The sequence below is a fragment of the Trachypithecus francoisi genome, unplaced genomic scaffold (assembly GCF_009764315.1).
Source record: "Trachypithecus francoisi isolate TF-2019V2 unplaced genomic scaffold, Tfra_2.0 Contig00367, whole genome shotgun sequence".
In the NCBI taxonomy this organism is placed as follows: domain Eukaryota; kingdom Metazoa; phylum Chordata; class Mammalia; order Primates; family Cercopithecidae; genus Trachypithecus; species Trachypithecus francoisi.
This window is the reverse complement of record NW_022680597.1, coordinates 104258-124828: the sequence shown is the minus strand read 5'-3', so window position 1 is coordinate 124828 and position 20571 is coordinate 104258. Positions and strand designations below refer to the sequence as shown.

At 39.1% G+C, this 20571-nt stretch overlaps 1 protein-coding gene across 1 annotated transcript in view; it reads right to left on the bottom strand.

The window, feature by feature from the left end:
- Positions 1-19910: 19910 nt before the first annotated feature.
- LOC117083504 (probable C-mannosyltransferase DPY19L1) overlaps positions 19911-20571 on the bottom strand; it is a 36091-nt gene continuing 35430 nt past the window's right edge. The window contains exon 4 of the mRNA XM_033211252.1: positions 19911-20271. The gene's annotated coding sequence lies outside the window, so the exon portion shown is untranslated. The remainder of the gene's footprint in view (positions 20272-20571) is intronic.

Genomic DNA, 20571 nt, shown 5'->3' with positions numbered 1-20571 from the left:
GTATACCTATACTTATAGACAGAGAAAATGAAGGAAGGATATTTCCTAATCGACTGCCACTGGAAAAGAACAAAACAAAAATTCAAGTCAATCCTAAGAAAAACCTTAAAATACATAAGATCATAACCTCTGGTATTATAAAAGATTTTAGTCACACTAGAACTCTCCTATGCTTATTTACAAAATAGTTTATTTCCTCCAAAGTTTCATTAGTCAAAATAATCTTTTTTCATTTTTAAGAAATCATTTGCTATCTTCAATATGTATAGACTCAGAAAAGCATGCAAACTGAAAGGGAATAAAAAATTCTTGCTAGTCACATTACTGTACATCATACAACCTGATTTTTCTTTTCTCTTTATAACCTCATATTTATTTATGTCCTTCAACATTTCTCAAACTGCTTTCCTTGGGACAGATGACACACGTTAGGAAAAAGGGTGAGAAAGATGTGCAAGGAAAGGGATCCATGATCATGAGGATGGAAAACCCCACACTGTCTACCTGCTCCTAGAAATTCACAAGGCACTTCCACACATTAAAGATTTAATTTCATATTTCCCAAATCCCATCCCCAAGCTACTTTTCTGCAGAATACACTTGAGGAATACCAGTTTATAGATGAAGTTTTATGTTTCATTTGTTTTCAAAAACTGGAATAGAACATAAATATTAAAGTATGACAATCAGGCTTATAACTCTATGTAAGAAATTATGATGGTATAATCCGGTAGTTCTAACAATTAACCTTCATTTGCTCAGATAAGAGTGAAATATGTTCCCTACTGTACCCGAAGTCTGGGTAGGGGACATAAGGCTTTGTTTAGGTTTATTTCATCATGTTCTGCATCTTTACTCTTGAGGTCTTCTTACTCGTTTTAGCTCATGCTGCTTTCTCATTATTCTACCCAAATCTTCTTCCTTCTTTTTCTCTAAGTATAGGTATACCACAGAGAGGTCAGAGAGGAAACAAAGAACCAGATGGTCTAGGCATCAAAGGCCCTGTATTTACTCTTGTGATGTATGAATGAGGAAAAGAGGAAGAGAGGCAATGGCCAGCAGGGATAATCCACGAAGGGAGTATCCAGAAGGAGACAGGTAGGGCTGCGACCCAGCACAGGAGGCCTGTTTGCCTTGGCAAAAGAGGAGGAAGACTGCATATTTAGTGGCAAGTACTTTGTGGAGTTTCCATGTTCCCCACAGAGCAGAAGACAAAGCCACTTGCTGCTAGCGAGAAACAACGGCAGCATTAAAGGTTTGAGCCTACCTTTGTAGTTAATAACCCCTGTTATAGACTAATGTTCCCCATGTTGTTTTACTTTGCTTACATCAGACTATAGAAAAGCCATCATTATTATACCCTTTGCTAAAAAAAAAAAAAGTTAAATGTACCCTTCCCCAAAAGAAATACCACCTATAACCAATCAAACTGCTGTGACTATGCGCCAATTCGTATGAACAATGTTGTATTCCTGCTAAAAATTTCTGTCTCTGCCTATATAAATGAAACCTAAACTTCCCTACCTTCAAAGGCTGACTTCATTTCTTTGGAGTTGGTGTCCCTGAGTGGTCCACTCTCACACTTTGTGCTTGAATAAACGCTCTTTAGATTCTGATCCTTTTGATTATGTTAACACATATGTATGACAGAGTATTTTGATATAATTTGTGGTGTACTCTGTCAGAAAGAATTTTTAAACTTTTATGTATTTAAATATGTTGATATTTTCCTTTATTTCTTCTGCACTTCCTGTCTTGTCTCTGAAGGCCTTCCATACCTCAGAACTATAGTCTCCTAAAATGTCTTCTAATATTAATTGCGTTTTCCACTTAGCTCTTTCACCCTAATTTTGTTCTCCTTGAACTAGCCAATTAAATCATTTTATCAAGTAAACATCCCTTTTACCAGTGAAACGAAATTCAGCCTTTATCTTATACTAATTTCTTTTTTTTTTTTTTTTGAGGCAGAGTCTTGCTCTGTCGCCCGGGCTGGAGTGCAGTGGCCGGATCTCAGCTCACTGCAAGCTCCGCCTCCCGGGTTTACGCCATTCTCCTGCCTCAGCCTCCCGAGTAGCTGGGACTACAGGCGCCCGCCAACTCACCCAGCTAGTTTTTTGTATTTTTTAGTAGAGACGGGGTTTCACCGTGTTAGCCAGGATGGTCTCGATCTCCTGATCTCGTGATCCACCCGTCTCGGCCTCCCAAAGTGCTGGGATTACAGGCTTGAGCCACCGCGCCCGGCATCTTATACTAATTTCTTTTTTTTTTTTTTTTTTTTGAGGCAGAGTCTTGCTCTGTCGCCCGGGCTGGAGTGCAGTGGCCGGATCTCAGCTCACTGCAAGCTCCGCCTCCCGGGTTTACGCCATTCTCCTGCCTCAGCCTCCCGAGTAGCTGGGACTACAGGCGCCCGCCAACTCACCCAGCTAGTTTTTTGTATTTTTTAGTAGAGACGGGGTTTCACCGTGTTAGCCAGGATGGTCTCGATCTCCTGATCTCGTGATCCACCCGTCTCGGCCTCCCAAAGTGCTGGGATTACAGGCTTGAGCCACCGCGCCCGGCATCTTATACTAATTTCTTACAATGCTAGACTCTGTTCTATTTCATTCAACTGACTTAATTCTGTGTGTGGGATTTTTTTTTTTTTTTTTTTTTTTGTATCACACTATTTTTATTACTGTAGCATTATGGTAATTTTAACACATGATTTTAAAAAGCTCCCCACCCCCAACTACTCTTATTTTTAAGATTTTTTAGGTAATTCCTACCAACTTATTCTTACATATAACATCTGAACCAGTCTCCCAACCCTGCTCCCCTACCCAAGAAAAAATTGTCAGGCTTCTGATCGGAATGACATTAAATTTATATATAATTTGGGTTGGGAAGGACTGTCATTTTATATGATGGCCATTCAGTTGCACAGTATATCTCCTTCCATTTACTCAATTCTAATTGTATTCCTTCAAATAAAAATTTTTGGGGCCAGGCACGGTGGCTCATGCCTGTAATCTCAGAACTTTGGGAGGCCAAGGCAGGTGGATCACTTGAGGCCAAGAGTTCGAGACCAGCCTGCGTAACATGATGAAACACTGTCTCTACGGGAAAAAAAAAAAAAAAAAATTAGCCATGTGGTGGCGCATGACTGTAGTCCCAGCTACTCAGGAGGCTGAGAGTCAAGAACCCTTTGAACCAGGAAGGCGGAGGCTACAATAAGCTTAGAACGTGCCACAGTACTCCAGCCTGGGTGAAACTGTCTCAAAAATAATAAAGTTTATTTTGGACAACCAATGTAAGAGTCAAATACCAAGTTAAAACTTCTAGAAATACAAACAGAACATGACAAAATCTGATCACAGTGGAAAATTTTAATTCTTTCATAATCTGACAGGTCAGGTAAGCTAAAGGAAACATACTAGGGATTTGAAGGAGATAATCAACAAGCTCAATGTTGTGACAGAGATTACACATCATTGTCTTATGTCACTGGAACATCAGGTTGTAAAGGCACCTCATTCTCTGATTAGAGTCTAAAACAATCTAAAACACAAGAAAGATGAGTTTTTTTAAAAAATGACACTTGAGGAATTTAATGTAAAATTTCCTTTTAAAAATTCCCTGGAACAACGAGGAATCAAAATGAAAATGTAATAACTTTAATTTTCTAAATGGCAGAGTAAAGGTAGGGAAAGAACAAACAACTCACAAATCCAATTCCCTGATGAAATCTCAGGATGAGGTTTGCCTAAGAAGTCGCATACCCTCACTCAGTTGCCATACAACCTGGGAGGCTCTGAGGTTGGACAATTTCCTGAGGGCAGAGCCACTGTGACAACATTCCTTTTTCACCAAATTACTAAAATACAGGTTACGGTCCAACACCTTACATGAATATGGGCTCAGCTTTGCTTAACTAACAAAAGAGGCAGATTTGTTTCTAGTACATTTTTGAGAACTGCAAAACTAGAGGAAGAGAATAAAATTTGTTTATCTACAAGGAATGTTCCGAGTTAGAATCATTGTGAAATGATGTGACTTGAAACAAATCTAAAATAGTGTTCTCGATGTCCACCCTCTCACCCCAATCCATAGAGGCTACTAAGTCCTTTTAATTTGCTAAACAGAAAAGATGCAGCAATCAGAATATCTAAAATTAAAAAAAAAAAATTTTCCATTATAGTTGATCAGTTGATATTTTAGCATTCCCTAGTGGTTAAAAAAAAAAAAGTCTCTTCTGCAATATTACTGTCAGAAAATATGAAAGCTCCTATTGTGCAAATTTTAAAACATTCTAAGCTTGCTAAACATTTACCACATTTACTTATACATCTCATTCACCTAAACCTTGATTTTTCTTAGACATAAAATGAGGGGATAATGAAAAATAAAGCTAAAAAGGATCTAAAAATACTTTCCACTTCTAAAATTTAAGAATTTTATAATTCTCTTCTTTCCTACCTACTATAGTTGTATAGATTTAAATCAATTATTAAGTTTTGATAGGTTTCATTAATCACTGAGATTTTTATCTCTATTTACAAAAATGATGAACCATCCAAAGTTAAACTTTTGAAGAGAAAAAAGCAATCAGAGTTAATTCAAAACTATATTAAATAACTCTTACGAGTAAGCTTTCTTATAGTTGTATAAATGCTTAAGAAAGAAAAAATGGAGAAAAATTTGGAAATAACCAAATTAAGATAATTTCCAATCTTAAGTTGGAGATTGAAGGCTTGGGCACCTTCCTAGCCCAATGAAGAAATGCCAAGCAGGCCTGGTTCAGAGCTGAGAACCTTCCCCTATACTCACGGTGGCAGGGGGAAGGGGGATTCACTGGTTACTAAGGAAAGAGATAGGAAAGAAAGATGAGGAATGAGGATAAGAATCAGGAAGGGTAAGAAAAGTTCTCAGCTTGGTCCTTTCCAGTCTGTTTCAAGCAAGGCATCAACGCCTTTAATTAACTCTCTATCTGCCAGTTCTAACAGAAGTTTTCATTTATTAGATTGTGAACTCGAGGACCAAGCCTTGTCCATGAAAGAGGGTGAAAGGGTATCTGAAAACAGAACTATTCAATCAAAAGACTGCTGACATTCCTTTTTTGAAAGCTTGGAGCCAAACACACCACACCTCATGTCACACCAGGCAGGGCCATGTGTTCGAACAGGTGAGCCTCTGCTCTGACCCAACCACCACACTCCTCAACTCCTATGCAGACCTCTTCACTGTGTGCTCCAGGCCCTTCATTCCATGGTGAACAATTACCTATCCAACACCTGCAGCCTCTTCCCAGATGCTTCCTCCTTCTCCTGCCCGGAAATATCACTCTCCTCTGAACAGATGCTTCCCCTGGAGCCTCCCCAACAATTCTGCCTCCTAGTATCCCAGAGTCTGTCCATTTCCCTCCATCCCACCACCGCCATACCAGCCTAGGCTCCCATCCTCTTCCCCTGGGCTGCTACAGCCTCCGACACCCCCCACCCAAAGCCAGCTCCCTCTATGCTGCAGAGTGTGTTGTATTTAACAATGAATGGACCCAATCCCACTCCATCCACACAGCCCTTCAATGGTACCCCACTGCCTACAAGGTCAAACCCAAACACCAAAACACATCCAAAATGCCTTGCAGGATCTGGCCCCTGCATACACCTCGACTCCTTTTACTATTCTTCCTCCTACCCACACTCTGTTCTCCAGCTGCACTGTCCTCGGTCACAGTTCCTCAAATGATAAGACCACACTGACAAGAGTGTGCAGAGCAGCCTGGGAGCAAGACTGGTGGGGAGCAGAGCCACATTCGCTGATGCAGAGTCATCCCAGGGTGATGGGCTGGCAGAGAAGTGGAAGGACGCCAGAGATATTCTGAAACGGGACAGTAATAATAGGATTTTGTGTCTCCTTGGATTACAGAGGAAAGAGGAAAGTCATAGCTATCTCTTAGAGGTCAGACTGGACATTAGAGTAGACAGAAGTGTCATTTGCTGAGAGAATGAACACATAAAAAGAGGAAAGTTTTGGAGAAAAGATACCAATATTGCCAACCAATAACTTTCATCAATTTATGCATACTAAATAAAAATACTTATCTTTTAAATATTCATACACAACTGTTAGATCAAATGGGTTTGATTAAAGATGTGTTAGCAGGCCAAGTTAATAGTATATTAAAAATATATATATATAGCTGGAAAAGTTTGAGATGGTAGAATTCACAGCCTATTTAAGACATGTTTTCAGCCAAAAATCCAGCCTATATGAGCAGTAAATGCTTGATTTTTTGAAAATAAAGAATAAGAAAATATCATGTAAAACAATGGAAGCAAAACTGGCATGAAATTTAAGAAATTCAACTTTTCCTTAAAACAGGTGGAGGGCAGTGGAAGAGTGGAAAATTAATACAAAACGCTCTTCCATTCTGCTACAGAGCCTAAGAATACTGAGCACTTCATAGGTAACTTGGTTGGATCATGGGAAGAGACGGTAGGAAGATTAACTGTGTTAGTAATGACTATTCACTTCAGATGTAAAAGGGGACATCAAGCAAAATTAAAAAGGGCTTTGACATACAGACTAATCTTCCAGGCCCTCAGGGCTTCTGGAACATATCTAGAAATAAAGCAGCTTAAAAAAGTCAGGTATCAAAGAAAAACTCTGAACCTCCAATGACCAAAGAAGATAACAGAGAACAGAAAAGCGGAAGATGAAGGTATTGTCCTCTGACTAGCTGGTTCCTTATGTGGGAGAAAAGGTGTTTTCTGCTGACTATTTATGTCTACAAAAGGACGTCCAGGCTTTTCTCACAAAAGCTCAGAAACAATGGAGAACTGGGTAGAGACATGGGTAAATGTTCAAAAGAGGGGGAGGAGATCAGGAACAGATCAGAGGGGACCCAGGGACTCTGGGCAGCCCTCATTAAATGTAGAGAAGTTCATGAAAAAGATCATTTTACTCTTCAAAAAGTGACCTCCTTGCCAGAGAGGGGATGGAAGTGAGGAAAAGGGAACACTGACCCTACCTCAGTGAGTGTGTGCTCAGCCCTCATGCATAAGCGTCTGCATATGAGCGGGGGTGAGGGGGAGGAGGAGTCACTGGCACTGGGTGTCACTTCTGCACTGAGGTGAAGAATCAGACATGCCTCCCGGACTCCGGCCACAGGCAGAGGCAGCTGAGGTTGGTAAATGAAAAAGCAACAAGATGAAAGGAGCCTGGGTCTCCCGAAACAAAGCAGTTTCCACTCTGATCATGCTGTAATAAAAGCCACTAGTCAGTTAAGACCCATCCACTTTGCAACCTTCTAACCAGCTCCTCATCCTTAGATACAAAGTCAAGCTAGGAATCACCAGGCTGTGGGGATGGAAGCTTCCAATGTGAAAAACAGAAACTAACACAAATTGAAGGGAACCAAGAGGTAACAAAGACAATGCAACAGGCAGAGAAATTTTCAAACTCAAGATTCTTTAAGTTGGAAATCTAACAGAAATGACAATAAAATGTAAAAATAAAATAAAGGAGAAAAACCCTAAGAAAATTCGACTTCAAGAAGTCCAATATCCAATCAATAACTTTCAAGGAAACAGGAAAAAAAAAATGGAGATAAGAAAGTCATTACGGAAATAATACTAAAAAAAGTTGTCCTCCAAAGTGAAGAAAGTAAATGCCCAGATAGAGTGCACAAAGTATGCGATGAGAAGGATGAAATAATACCTGTCACATCATGACCTTTTAGAGGACTACAGAGAGAAAGATGAACCCAAAAGCTGCCAGAGGAAAAAAACTAGCCACACACAAAAGGAACTAATGGTAGAATAGCACCAGACTTTTGAAAAGCTACACTCCATCTTAGAAGACAGTCGAACAAAGCCTTTAAAAGTCTGAGGAAAAATTAAAATCAACAACCAGGCAAACCAGTAATTAAGTATAAAAATAAAAAGGAAATATTCAAACATGCCAAACAAATGTATTTTAAAATTATCTCTGTGACTATCTTGGAAATTACCTGAGGATATGATCCTCAAAAGGATGAAACAGACCAGAAAGAGACCAACTTGGGGTCCAAAACACAATGAATCCAAAGCAAGACAGGAAAGGGGAATTCTCAGGATGATGGTGAACAAAACTCCCAGGGAATCGCTATACGGAAGCCCAGGGAAGGACAGGTCTAGGATGGAACCAGAGACAGAAGCTCCAGGAGGGAGGCCCCAGGGGATAGGAGTGGAAGAAATGAAATAATGGATTTTATACATTTGACAAAGTATAAAATAAGTGTTTACAGTTCATTGTAGATCTGGAGAGGAATTAATCAGCATACAGAACACCAAGGAAAACAAAATATTAGCAATAATTAACCACAGGAAAAATTTTAAGTTACCAAATAATTATTTATACTACTTAATTCAGCAGTAAGCAATATTTTTACAGTCATAATAATGTAACTGTGGACCATGGTTTTACATATTAGAATTGCTGAGGTTTCAAAGATCTGAAAGTGGCTTTCCCCAGACAAAGGGATCGATGGGGTTGGGAAGACAGATGGGGCAAGGGACCACTGATGTACTTGATTAGAAAAAGTTGAATAATGCCAAAAGATATGCATATATATACAAAGCAGTGAAAATTCAGTTTAAAAACATACTAATAAGTAACATACCCATTGTAGGACACATTAATAGAAAGAAAGTTGTTCAATTAACTTATTTGGAGTCCTCTTGATATTTGCCAAAAAATACTTATAAGGAACAAATCATAAAAATGTTCCAGATAACATTAAAATAGATGTTCGTAGTCACCACCAAAAGAAATAATACAGTATATTTTAACCTTGGCTTGAAAACCATTAAAGAAAAACCTTCCAAAAGAAAGAGAAACTTTCCATACTGAAATTACCAACTACAAACTACCAGACCATGCGAAGGTATGGAGTTACAGTCATTTTACCTGGAGGATGAGGAGTTGGGGAAATGTGTAATTGCAAAAGCAGACATTTAAGAATCCACCCCCCAACACGCAGTATGTTACCTTTCCCTCCAATGTGTAGTTAGTTCAATAAATGATTCTAAGTAAAATTAACTGAGGAAACTATTAGAATAATTATAAAATTACATGTATGACAGCCACAAATGGAGCAAAATAGGATCCCGAAAAACGACAATACTAGAAAGAGTAAACTTCCACCTATCAAACCAAAACAATGCGTACAGAAATATCAGCTGAAGAACAGAAAAATCCTGGGACCTCACAATCCTTCAGAAATGAACTATTATGGAACAGTAATATTCTGGAACATGCGAACAGAAAATAGAACAGAAAGTCTAGATCCTTCTTAGTGTCATGTATCTTTAAAACATTTTAAGTAAAACTTTTTATGAAATATAAATACCACTCACTTTGGAAATGGAATAAACACTTTTTTCTTCATTATGCAGAATCTTTAAACAAAAATTGACTAAAGCTGCAGACAATTTAATTGCTGTGGAAAGAACACTTAAAATGTATTCTCAAAGACAGTAGAGGACACATTTTGGAGGCACTGTTGGTACTCAAATCCCTGCTCTGCCAATGACCTTGTCAAAGTTAATCTGTGACCTTGTCAAAGTTATTTAATATCCTTGTGTCTCAGTTTCCTCATCTATAAAGTGGTTTACCTATTTCATGGGGTAACTATATGGATTAAATGAGTTTCTGACTGCAAAGAGTTTAGATTAGAGCCTCGCACATAAGTGTTATACATGTACTGAATTTCTCCAACCAAAAACAGTCTTCAGGGAAGATTGGAATCTGCAGAGGGAAAGCTTCAGAATGAGTCCACTGGAAAAATACTTCCTAAATCGGTAAATGCTAGTAAAGCTTATGTGATAGATAATATATTTCTATTGTGCCTTTCATATATGGTAACCATAAGCTAAGTTTTTCTTTCAATATTTTATTTATGATCAATTCATGTATTCAACCAAAAAATATTTTGGAAGGCAAGCATTCCTCTGGGTCCTTTGCAAACACTACCTTATTCCATTCTCACACAGAAGACAGTCTCTTAAACTCATTCAGGTGTTCTCCCCTCTACTCAATCACTTCTTTAAAAATCTTCTATAATCTTCCATTTTAGTTAACCTAATAAAACACCACACCTCCCTTTTACAACCCTAAAAGACATCTGTTACTTTATATTTTCTTTTACATCTAAAGGCAAACCAAAGAACTGGCAGTCACTCTGAGTTCTGCTCACATCATTTATTCAAACTATATAAAAACTCAACCTTAACAGATTCCACCCACAATTTAGAGCTTCTATATAGCTTTTTTTGGTCTTCTAGCCTTAACCATGACAGCCTAAGTTTGCCAGACATCTAAGGAAAACACCTAACATGGAAAGTAAAGAAGATGTTTAAAAAAACAAGCGAAGCCAGGTGCGGTGGCTCACGCCTGAATCCCGGCACTTTGGGAGGCTGAGGCGGGCAGATCACCAGGTCAAGAGATCAAGACAATCCTGGCCAACATGGTGAAAGCCCCTCTCAACTAAAAAATACAAAAACTGGCTAGGCGTGGTGGCATATGCCTGTAGTCCCAGCTACTTGGGAGGCTGAGGCAAGAGAAAATTGCTTGAACCCAGAAGTGGAGGTTGCAGTGAGCCAAGATCATGCCATTGCACTCCTGCCTGGTAACAGAGTGAGACTCTGACTCAAAAAATAAAAAAAAAACAGAAAAAAAAACAACAACAAAAAAACAAAAACAAAAGCGCGCGCGCACACACACACACACACACACACACACACACACACACAAGCTAGAAGATGCCAAGGTTATTCTGGGAGGGTAAAAACATCATTAATACCCTCAGAGGGAAAATTTATTCAATCCATGAAACAAAAATAAAATATTATGTTTTAAAAAGGAATGTTTATAGAATAAACAAAACTTCTTGGAAATTAAAAGCATGATAATGAAAAACAGAAACTCAGCAGAAGGTAGGAAAAAATAAGGCTGATAAAATGTTCTAGAATGTAGAACAAAGCCAAATAAATTAAAAATGGGTTGGGGGGAAGAAAATTAGAGGACTGGGAACTATGAACATCCAAACAATAAAAGTTCTGAATCAGAAAACAAAGGGAATAAAATAAGTAAAGAAAGAATTCAAGAAAATTCCCAGAAACCAAAGACATGACTGAAACAACCCATCAAGTGTCCAAGAGAACACATGAAAGCAGATCTACACCGAGACATCATGCTCTGAGATTTCAGAACCACAGAAACAAAGAAGATACTCTACAATCTTCCAGAGAGAGGGAACACAGGAAAGCAGATCTACACCGAGACATCATGCTCTGAAATTTCAGAACCACAGAGACAAAGAAGATACTCTACAATCTTCCAGAGAGAGGGAACACAGGAAAGCAGATCTACACCGAGACATAATGCTCTGAAATTTCAGAACCACAGAGACAAAGAAGACACTCTACAATCTTCCAGAGAGAGGAAGGGGAAGCACAGGTCACAGACAAAGGTTTAGAAATCTGAGTAACTTAGGAACATCTGAATAGCACCATCTGAAGCAATCAACATTCTTTTTTTTTTTCTTCTTGAGATGGAGTCTTGCTCTGTCGCCCAGGCTGGAATGCAGTGGTGCGATCTCTGCTCACTGCAAGCTCCGCCTCCCGGGTTCAAGCCATTCTCCTGCCTCAGCCTCCCAAGTAGCTGGGACTATAGGCGCCCGCCACCATGCTCCACTAATTTTTTGTATTTTTTAGTAGAGACGGGGTTTCACTGTGTTAGCCAAGATGGTCTCGATTTCCTGACCTCGTGATCTGCCCACCTCAGCCTCCAAAAGTGCTGGGATTACAGGTGTGAGCCACCACATCCAGCCAGCAACCAACAATGTTTTCAAGTCTAGAGTTCAGTATTTGGCCAAACAGTGAACCAAATACGGAAGCAAATAAAGACATTTTCAAATATGCAAAGTTTCCTAAATGTTTACTTCCTAGCTATCTACTCTCAAGACCTACTTACTAGAAGATGAGGTCTACCAAAGTGAGAAAATAAACCAAGAAAGAGGAACAAACAGGATAAGGGCACAGGAGATCCAACAGGGGAGAGTGGTCAAGGAAATCTCAATGGGATGCCAAGAGGACAGATGTACACAAACCATGGAAGGTGGCCAATCCAGAACCAAGTACTGACTCATGCCCAAAATCTCCACATTTTATTTGTGTGAGCCTGGACCAGATTCTCATCTGTATTTTATCTTGGCTCCACATGCTTTACTGCTGGCATCAGTTAAAGACACTTATGTCACTCACAGAAGTTATTCTGCTTTGATATGCTCCATAGAGCCAGGGTAAACAGTGGTGAATTTAGAAAGAGGGAACAGCTCTTCCCCTCATAATATTTCTGCTGGATATTCAGTACCTGGCCACTACATTTCTGCCAGATGTCCCTACCGACTGAGTCCCACATTTAGCCCAGGACTAGCTCATGACCTTGCCTACTGATATCCTGAGGAATCACGCTCTTGGTTGAAAATGTATATGGGATTTCTCAGGCCTGGCCATATGCAAGGCTTTGCCTGGCAGGCATCACAGGGGAAAGAAGCCTTTCACACACCAGGCTTGGTGCAGAGCCAGTGTACTGTATTCTCTCAGGGGAGTTGCAGTCAACGACTCAGCCACTTCGGAGTGATAAACCTCTTCTTGTATTTGCCTTCCTAGCCCAGGCACCTTTATTTCCTGGTCCCATTCTCTGCTGAGGCCTGGTGGAGAGGGGCTCCTTAAAAAGGCTACTCCCCACTCTGACTCAGAGTGCTCTCTTTGGCTCCGAGCCCTTCTCCTTTGCCCCACCACCTCAAGAATCATAAACTGCAGGAGCCTTTTGCTCCCTTTTGATGGGGGTGAGATATCCTGGTCCTCACATCTCACTTACACCATTACAGTAAATGATTAAAGGCTTAACTCTCACTTTTGGCTTGTCCGTTTAACCAGCCACTCCAATACCTGGCAGCTCAGCTCCCTTCCCTAGCTCAGCTGAACTCCTGACAGCCTCAGAACGTTCCCTCAGGGAACCTAAAGACCATGACTCAGAAACTCTCTTCTTCTGGGAACTTTCACCTAACAATGGCAATAGTGTCCTCTCCTTCAAGCAACTAGGTTTGTGCCTGATACTCAGTTTTTCAAAACTAGATACACCGTATTTAAGGATATGCATATGAGTGGCACAATCATAAAGAAAAACAAGAAAAACATTGGTCCAAAAGTTAGGATGCCATTTCCTCTGAGGGTTGAGGGAAGGAGAGAGAATGCATTAAGAAGGAATGTTAAGAGTATGAAAGCTCTGATAATTTATTTATTTTTTAAATCTGTGTCATGGGTACATAAGTATTCATTTTACTAATCTTTAAAAATGTATATAAAGATTTTACACGATTCCATAATCATAACATTTTACACATAAAAAAGTATTTTTTTACTGGTTATTTATTTACTGGGTCATAGATAATATACTCATATGATAGCAATGCATAAAATAAAGTAAGAAATTTCACACAACTGTTTCTTGTAAGACCCTCAATATAAACTGAAGGGATAATTTAAAAGTAAAGTTTCAATAAAAGTATTCCATGGGGTACAATAAACAAAAGTCCAAGTAGCCAGCAGTGACTGGACAGCTATCAGTCAATGATGAGACACTCTGCAGGGGCATTGTTCTGTCTGCCCCAGGATGACTCATCAGCCACACTCACTGCCCACTGTTTTCTCCAGAAGACCTCCTCAGACAGTGCTTGATCTAGAAAGGAATCAAAGGCTGAAGAGTCTAAAAACCTAATGGGGTATTTTTGATGCAACCTCGCATAGGATACTGAATGGAAGAGAACTCAAAGATTCTAACATATGATCTAAAAATAAACTAAGTACTTTTATAATTCGACCATATTTCGCTTATCTTAGGCAAAGGAATTTTGTCTATCCTTCAGCTCCAGTTTTAAGGAGAGTAGTAGGAACTCTGAAGACAGAGGCAGCAGTAATCAGGGAAGAACGCTACAAAGAAAATGAAGCTCAAAAAGACAGCACCAGAGTCCTTTCTGGCCAGCCATAGCCCTGGTCTGTGAAAACCCTGGGTGGTTTCATGTATCATTTCACCATCCTAAGATTCAAAACAAATCAAGCAATCAAAGGCAGGGCTGCTAAGTAAGCAACGGCACAAGCAGAGTAGTGGTAGAGGCGAATGGGACTAGGGCCTCATTGCTGGGGAGAGGAGGAAGGGGTGGGAGACTAGATGGGGATAGCAAGGGGACCCAAGGAAAGTCCAATTAAAAAGTTTTGTTGGCTGGGCGCGGTGGCTCACGCCTGCATTTTGGGAGGCCAAGGTGGGTGGATCACCTGAGGTCAGGAGTTTGAGACCAGCCTGACCAAAATGGTAAAACCCCATCTCTACTAAAAAAAAAAAAAAATACAAAAATTAGCTGGCTGTGATGGTGCGCCCCTGTAATCCCAGATACTCAGGAGGCTCAGACAAGAGAATTGCTTGAACCCGGGAGGCGGAAAGTGCAGTGGGCCGAGATCACACCATCGCACTCCAGCCTGGGCAACACAGTAAGACTTCGTCTCAAAAAAAAAAAAAAAAAAAAAAAAAAAGAAAAAGAAAGTTTTGTCTTAATTTTGTCATGTGAGAGAGAAGGTAAGGGATAAACGCATTCTGAGGTGGATGGGAAGGAACCAAGAAAGCAAGCCTGAAGGACAGCAACGGGCAAAGAAGAACTGGCAGCCAGTAGGAATAAATCTAACACCCACAAAGGAATAAGCCTTAAACAAAGGCACTTTTTTCAATGATTCTCTGATTCCAGCAGGCCTCTGTATCGCAGTATTGTACTCCCGCTTTTATTTCAGCTAGTCAGAGTATTTCTGGCACCCTTTTCCAAAGAGAAAGAAAAAAACTCTTCCTTAGAAACCCTGTTATTGTTTGCACTCATCCTTACATAGCAGTAAAATTTATAATAAACTTTATATACATATGCATTTTTCCAGAGAACTGTTAAACATATACACATATTTAACAGCTTAATATACTATCCAATCTATTCTTCCTCAACAATGCACCAATAACCGAACTAACCCTGAACTCCAAAATATTACTAAAATCACACTAAACGGCAAAGAATAAAAGCTTTAGTATCACCTGCTTGATATGTGCCTTAGAGTCCAAAAACAAAAGTTTTTTCTATTTATAAATAAGAGAACCTTAAGCATATATAAATTTCCTCCAGAAGAAACTATGGGGAAAGTTCTAACTGCCCAACAACCAATGCTCCTTCTTACTGGCAGAACAGAGATTTCCACACACTGGGTCTTAAGAAACTGGCCTTTAGAAACTGTTAGTCTGCGGCTAAGAAATATCAGGGTATCTTATGAAATAAATAACAGTAAGTATAAATCAATACAGCTTCAAAAAATAATTAACAATGAGTATTTAAAAAAAAAAAACCTAAAATACTGAGAATTCCAGAAAAAGAATTATACCATGAGTAGGCTGTGTTTGCAAAACAGATCTCACTTCATCTCCTCAAGTTAGAGCTTGGCAGTCTGGCTCCATTCACCATTTGGCTGTTTTCTATTTTTCCTTCTTCCATTTCTGGTGAAATGGACTGGCTTACCTGGCTTCTAAAAACTTATATGTATATTATTTCAAAACAAATACACTTCTGAATTTAAAATGTCACAGTCAATCTGCCTGCAAATTTCTAATCTGCTAGACAAATCTCAACTTTTATTTCTCAGTATATAAAACAATTTATTTTTTTAACCTAAAAACAACTTTAGATATCTTCCTCTTTATTTTTAACCCATATTTTAAGAAGTCTGCAGCTTTATCCCTCTCATAAAATTACAAGGGTGACTAACCATCAAGAAAGAAAACATTAAGAACTAACTAGTAATCTGAAACCTCTAAATGTACTTCAGGTCAAAAAACATACAAAAATGCAATGAAAAACACTGATAGAAAAGAAGTGTTAAGAGTCTCTATTCAAAATAATATACATCAGGATCAACTGTGTCAAGAACCTTCAGTTTAGGATGCCTTTGAATAGAGCTAAAGAGATGGTTCCGGGTTAAGAAAAAGCCCACAAACAGCAAAAGGAAATCTGGAAAAATAACAACATGTGCTGCTAGTGCAGACTACCATGGGGTCCAAGAGTTGGGTAACACAGAAGGGGCCAGCTAAAGCATAAAGCAGTCAAGTGGGTGGAGCTGAAACAAGTTACAGCCATTGACAGAACCAGAGACAGTCATCTAGAAAGACGTAAATGCTCTAAGGTAAAAGCTGCTCCCTCAAGCCACCATAAGCAGTAGTCTGACTTCTTTACACCAAAAGTACAGTGAGAAGACTTTACACAACTCAGCACACACACGTGTGTGTGTGTGTGTGTGTGTGTGTGTATATATATATATAGCAAATGGAAGTTTCTCTAAATAGTATCTATCCTTCTTAGTGTGGTAGATGATATTATCTACTTTGTAGTATTTTTTTTTTTCATCTAAAATGAAATGGGCTCAACCCACTGAATCAACTGTAAAACTCTCTAATAAGTGATGCCCTGCAATTTGACAAACGCCGTGCTGAAGTAGTCACTGCTTGACTTTGAGGACTGGGGAGTCAAGTGTTCCATGAGATCATACTTCAGCTTGAATCCTGTTTTCATACTGGTCAATTTTTGTATTTACTTCACTTGCTTTGGAATAGGTTTCAACCCAGTCAGTTACCAAGGCCTTTCATCATCCAGCACAACCACTGTTCCCATCTGAATCCTCCACAACACTCCCTGAAGAACATGCATCCCAGCAAAACTGATCTGCTTATGACCTGCTTTCCACACACTAGATTTTGGCCTTTGCCTCTCCCTGGTATGCTTTTATCCTCATGGTTTGTTTCCACCTATCCAAATACCTCTGATTCTACAAGGTCACACTGAAGTAGCCCCTCCATGCAGAACAAATTCCTTCTGCCTCTGGAGTTCTAAGCACTCTATCCTTCCTTCCTGTCTATCTTCCATTCACACACACCCTGCCGGACTCCCATGCTCTCAGAGCCCAAACAGTCTTAAGAAACTACTTGGTATGAATTGCATGTGTTGACTGAACAACTGAATATGCATCTCCCATGTAGACAGAAAACTGCCTACCAGGCACCACAGGGGTTAAAGACTGAGAAAGGTCAGGTCAGGGCCAAAACCACCAAAAACCCCTCAACCGAAACCAGAAACTTCTATTCTCTTCAGTAGATGGTGTGCCTTCTGCCTTTGAAAAAACAGTTGTAACAAGCATTACAGAAAATATGAATGCTTTAACAATTGTTTATAAATTCTTCTTTCAATTAAAAAAGGAGCCAGGCATGGTGGCACGCACTTGTAGTTCCAGCTACTTGGGAGGCTGAGGCAGGAGGATTGCTTGAAGCCAGTGGTTTGGTGCCGTCGTGCACTATGACCACATCTGTGAAAAGTACTGGACTCCAGCCTGGGCAACAATATAGCAAGATTCCTTTTTTTTTTTTTTTTTAAGGTAGCATAAGTGTAGATTAGCAGTTTAGCAAACATGCCGTGTTTCATATTCTAACTTCTCTTATTTAAAATCTAATCTCCCAAATGTAATGAAGCTACCCATAGACAGATGGGCAGTACTTAGCAAAATGGATAGACACCACCAGGTTTCCCTCCCTCTGGCTCATTAGGATGCAAGCACACAGGCCCACTTTCCCTCGAGTCAGCCCCCTTTTCTCATTACCATAGTCTTTTGGTTTAACTTACTTCCCTGTGTCTTGTTTCAAAAACAAAATCTTTCACATCATCTTTTAATGATGCATTTTTATTTTTGTCTCCCCAATTAAACAAAATAATTTTCTTAGACCTAAGTCAGAAATATTAACATCCAAGTATCTTAAATCTACATGCAAATATATTTTACACTGATCTTCTAACAGCTTCCTCGTTTGACAAATGCTTATCAAGTAACTGCTAGATACTCAAACGGTGGGCTAGAAACTCAACAGATCTTTGAGGTACTAAACTGAAAATGCCACACTTCCAAAGGAAAGGAGATAATGGGATAATAGCAAATTCAAACTCATTATCCCGAATTGAAAATCACATACAATTCTCATAATTCTGTACTACAAAGAATCAATAAGCAGCAAGGAAGAAAATTCTAAAGATAATCTCAAGGTAAAATACTTCAAACATATACAGTATAATAAATTGGCAAAAAAATAAGAAGAAAAGTAAACATAAAAAGCCTTTAAAAAGGAGTCTTTTAGTTTTAGGAATGCTGCTCAACTACAAAATAAATCAGGTCAGATATTAAACACTGTACAGAAGATACTTCTAAATATTACATAGAAGATACTTCTATTTTAACATTAGTAAAGAGCTATTAATATCATTTGATAATGAGTGGTCTTTTCCCTTATATATTATGTAAACAATATATACCGGAAGGAGCTGAAACAATCTACAGCCACTGACACTGGAAGAAGAACCGGAGTCAGCCATCTGGAAAGAGCCAAATGCTCTAAGGTAAAAGCTGCTCCCTCATGCTACCTTAAGCAGTAGTCTACAGACTTTTTTTTATACCAAAACTATAGTAAGAAGTAAGACTTCACACATCTCAGCACACACACATATACACATACATACAGCAAATGGAATATATTGTTCCATAACAATATATTAGATATTCCATAACCATATATGGATTATATATTGTTTATGCCCAAATGCCTATGAATATTTAAAATTTAGGCACTCTGGCTCATGCCTGTAATCTCAGTACTTTGGGAGGCTGAGATGGGCAGATCACTGAAGCCCAGGAAGTTGAGACTAGTCTGGGCAACATAGTGCAACTCTGTCTCTACAAAAAATACAAAAAATTAGCGGAGTTTGGTGGCGTGGACCTACAGTCCCAGCTACTCAGGAGGCTGAAGTGGGAGGATCGCTTAAACCCAGAAGGCAGAGGTTGTAGTGAACACAGATCACGCTACTGCACTCCAGCCTGGGTAACGGAGTGAGACCCTGTCTCAAAAATAATAATAATTAAATTTATCAAGTATTCCCAACTCTATTTACACCTCTAAAACTATCTTAAGTGTGATGGGCCATGGCAGTGGTGAAAGCATGCAAATAATGATTTTATGATAATAAGATTTCTTAGGATATTTTCATAAAACTGAACTATAAATTAATCAATGATTAACTATTAACTAATCAACTATTTTATTTTAGTATATCTTACAAACACATGCTAAAATATTATCTTACCTTAAATATGTGCCATATATGAAGAATAATGCCATCATTAGTCCATTTACAATAAAAATTACAGCAACATAAAAGCAAGCAGGATCTCTCAATCTTTTAAAAATAAACAAAACATATGCTCCAACCACATTAACCTAAATTACCTCTAGCAATTTATATTAAAATTTATACCTAAATTTTGAAAATGGTGGCCAGATATATTAAATAGTTGCCTTGGTTCCCACAAGAAAACACAACACTACTGCAGAACATAGATGCGATCAGGGTAATGAGCAATGGTGGTTTTAAAACAGGGCTGCAAAAATCACAGATACGCCTCCTCTGGAGGTATGGGGTCTACAGACCCCATTTTTTGAGTTTCACTGGGCTTGTGACTCTTTCAACAGAGTACGGCAGAACAACACTATGTGACTTCTGAGGCTAGGTCATAAGATGCCATGCAATGTCCAGCTTGGAGCCTTCAGCTGCCGTAGGAAAAGCCTTACTACAACTCTGAGGTACTTTGCTATCAAAAACCCCAAGTCACCCAGAAAGGCCACAGGTAGGTGTCCCAGCTGACAGTTCCAGCTGAGCTCAGCCTCATAGCCCTCCACGCCCATCCGCGCCCAGGAGTCAAAATGTGAGCAATGCAGCCTCTCAGTTAATTCCAGTCTTCCCAGACATTTGCATCTTACTAGCAGAGGTCCCTGAAATGATGGAGATAAGCCAGCCCTGCTAAAGCCTGCCCAAATTCTGGACTTGCAGAAACCATATGCATAATAAAATGGGTAGTGTTTACACCAATAAGTTTACAGTATAAGTTTATTATGCTGGATAAGTTTATTATTTTACAACAGATAACTGGACAATATCACAGAAAGAAACTTATCTTCGCAGCTTTCAGTAGGACTGAGTCCTTCTCCTCTGGTAACTGTCCAACATATCTTGGTTTGAATACCAATCAAGTCCATTATTTTGGCATAAATCCAGTACCAGCTGGCCAAAATTACCTATTTTTAAAAAATATAGCGGCATCTTGAGAAAATATACTAAACAATTTTCATTACTAGAATACTTTTGAGATATTGTGACAATTATCATATTTTGCCTTTCTATACCATTCACGTGGCTCCCTTTAAATCTAGTAAAACGAGGCTCAGAATCTCCTAGGCAGATTCTTCACTGGTCAGTTTTCAATTGTTCATCCATGGGTAAGGACAAAATATGGGCCAAAAAAAAAGTGCTAAATTTATGTTTTTCAAAAACTATACAACTCTACTAAGAGACAAAAAAGAGGATTTGCACAAGTA